At 34.9% G+C, this 3207-nt stretch overlaps 1 long non-coding RNA gene across 1 annotated transcript; it reads right to left on the reverse strand.

Annotated features, from left to right (window-relative positions):
* Positions 1-953: 953 nt before the first annotated feature.
* LOC140177328 (uncharacterized) lies at positions 954-3207 on the reverse strand. Its single transcript, XR_011869155.1, has 4 exons — positions 3040-3207; positions 2894-2948; positions 2677-2805; positions 954-1325 (listed from the first exon to the last, which is right to left on the reverse strand). It is a non-coding gene; the product is annotated as an uncharacterized lncRNA (long non-coding RNA).

Here is a 3207-nt window from a genome sequence, read left to right on the forward strand (position 1 = left end):
TTTCAAATAATATATTTTAAATATAGTAAAGTAACATATTTTAATAAAAAATTGTTAATAAAAAAATTATATAAATATTTTTTTATATGAATTTTTGTTTCTCACAAAATAAAATTATTATACATTTGTTTGTTTTTTACGTTGTATATATGTTTTTTTAAAATTAAATTTATATAATACAAAATCTTTTATGATTTTATTCATATTTAATATTTTAATTTTGTTTCACACAAAATAAAATTATATATATATTAATTAAATGGGTAAAGTATACTTTTTGTTCTTAAAGTTTGCTAAAAATTTTAAAAATATCTCTAAGTTTTGATTTGTTTCAATTTTGTCCCTCAAGTTTTCGATTTACATCAATTTTATCCTTATTACTAATTTTTTGATAATTAATATTTTTCTTTCCAAATATACCCCTCCCTTATTATACCTATCATCATCATCATCATCACAACCCTCTATCTCTCTTTCTTTCTCTTTTTTCATCTTCACCGTCCTCTTCACCCCATCATCATCACAACCCTCTGTCTCTCTTTCTTTCTCTCCATCTCCATCACCACCATCTCCGTTGAGCCCCAATCTTTGATGACCACCACCCTTTTTCTTCTTCTTCTTCGCGCAAACCCAGACACAACGAAGCCATCACTCTTCCTCCTTCTCTGTTAGCAAATAAAGAATGAGATGTGGGATAGGTTCTATAGAACCGATTTTTGGAGAAGCTCTTCTCGCAGGATCCCTCTAGCAATGCTCTTACCACTTTTCACTCTCAATATGTTCATTGAAATTTCAAAAAGTGTAACACCCTATCACACAAAGCTTTACGCTTAAGTCGTAAAACAGAGGTGATGTGGTATTACGACCTCTAAAATAAAATAAGTACATATAATAGCAGAAGAGTTATAATATGCTAGGAGCCTTGAAGGATAGGAAAAATAAAAATCGCGAGATAAAAGCGCAACGCTCAAGGAACGAGTTAACTTGCATGCTAAGAAAACTGTAACTGTCAAACATAAGATAACAGAAGTAGGAATAGAGTGCCAAAGATACAAAATAACAAGCTCCTAACTCAGCCTGCGAAGTCAAGACTGGCCGGAGAATATTTACACATATATACATACATATCCAAAACCCAAAAGTACATACACACAATCCTGCCTCTCCATAAACCTCTAAGAGGATAAAAAAGGACAAGTTATGCGGAGAGAAAGTTAAGTACATATATATACATCACTGTACAACAAAACTATACAACAACACTATCCAGTAACCCCTCCGCTTTAAGAGTCCAGACGCCTAACGAGATGGCTCCCGACCTGCATCTGAAAAACAACAACATAGTATGGAATGAGAACCGGAGGTTCTCAGTATGGTAAAGGTGCCACACACATAATATATAAGGTCCTGGGAATGCCAGAGGCAATCCTAGAACGCCGACACTCAGATGTAGAGCTAAGTATAAACAGAAGCCATAAAATACTAAGTCCTAATAACTGCCTAATTAATCCTTACTCCATTACCCATCCCAATTCCATCATGCATTTTCACAGACAAATAAACAGATAAAGGCAAACACAAGAAAGTTACAACTACTGCAGGTAACAAATACACATTTAGCATGAAAAATACAGATAGGCACACCCAATTAGAGCACAAGCAAGTAATTCAAGTAATATGCATATGATGCATGCCTGTCCTATGGCTGATGAGGCTCATCTGTCGGTTATCCAGCCAACCCGACAAGTCTGAATTGTCCTTAGACTGTCCCCCGACGTGCATCCCCAAGAGTCTATGCATAGATTTTTCTCAAATAATCAATATTGCTCAATGGGGGTAACATTCCCGGGAATTTATATAGTGCCCGGTCACACTTACGTCGTAGGGTCAACAGAGTATCGAGTTTTCAACCTGGTACACGTGGTGGCAAGCCACGGCACTTAATCCAGGGAATCTCGTATCTCAGATTATTCAAATTCATAAGCCATATAAATAATTCAATTATAATTCCTCAACCTCCACATCATTCTCAATTGCATCTCATTCATCATCATACATTAAACATATTCAATCCTTATCCTTCATTATCACACCTCTCATTCCGTCCATCAATAGTTTCAATTCAAAACGTAATTCATTATTTTCTAAGAATCAAACTTCAAACTTAAAACATACTCACTTTCTTAATAACTCAAAATCAAACCATATAACATTTAAATCTAAATCTCTTTTAAATAATCATCTAAACAAAATCTCTAATTTTTTATAAAATTTCGGCAGCATCTCCTCTAAAACTCGGACTTTGCCACCCTTTTCGGGTCCAAACCTGCTTTCTTTTCAATTCAACATACCCTTCCTCATCATCATAACAATCACCACAATAAATCTACTTCAAATCAACAATTAAACTCATACAATATTCAAATCCAACAACCAAAATTCAACTAAGAATCATAGTTCACAAATCCTAGGCTTTTAACACAAATACCTCAAATCAATAATTCACTAAATCGTTAGTTAATAACTAATTATCCAATAAACTTCAACCAAATATATATATTCATCGACAAATTACTAAACATTAAGCATACACCTGCATTCCAACTTATCCTATGGTCATCTAGCCTAAGTTTTCACTGAACATTATATATTAAATGCAAGAAACCTAAACCATACCTTAGCCGATTTCCACGTAACGACCAAAGCTATTTATTCAAAACCAAGACAGCCCCTCAAAACTCAACTAATCCGCTTTCTCCAAGTTCCAGTATTCACAATTTCAAGCTCCAATTATTTATTTTCAACCTAATACACATTCATAATACATATATACCCAATTTAATACTCAAAGCTCAAATTTAATGAAATTAAAATAGAATTATCGTATCCTCACCTTACCCAAGCTTCACATAAGCAAGAGTGAACGTTTCTCTCAAGCTAATTGGATCCTAAAACATCAGAAATCAAAGAAATTCAATATTCCCACTTAAAATTCGAAAATTGGGAGAAAAGAGGGCTGAGAGTGATTAAACAAGTTACCAGTGAAATTGTTCCGGTAGAAATGCAGAGCTCGACGCGGTGGACGCGTGGCCGCAAACGGTGCGGCGATCGGAGCTCGAACGGAGAAGTTACGGCGCCTTGAACTTGGAACGAGGGTTCGGACCCCTTTTTCTTCTCCTCCCTGGACGCAAGCTTTCAGCGTCACGT

This window comes from Arachis hypogaea, chromosome 12 (assembly GCF_003086295.3).
Source record: "Arachis hypogaea cultivar Tifrunner chromosome 12, arahy.Tifrunner.gnm2.J5K5, whole genome shotgun sequence".
In the NCBI taxonomy this organism is placed as follows: domain Eukaryota; kingdom Viridiplantae; phylum Streptophyta; class Magnoliopsida; order Fabales; family Fabaceae; genus Arachis; species Arachis hypogaea.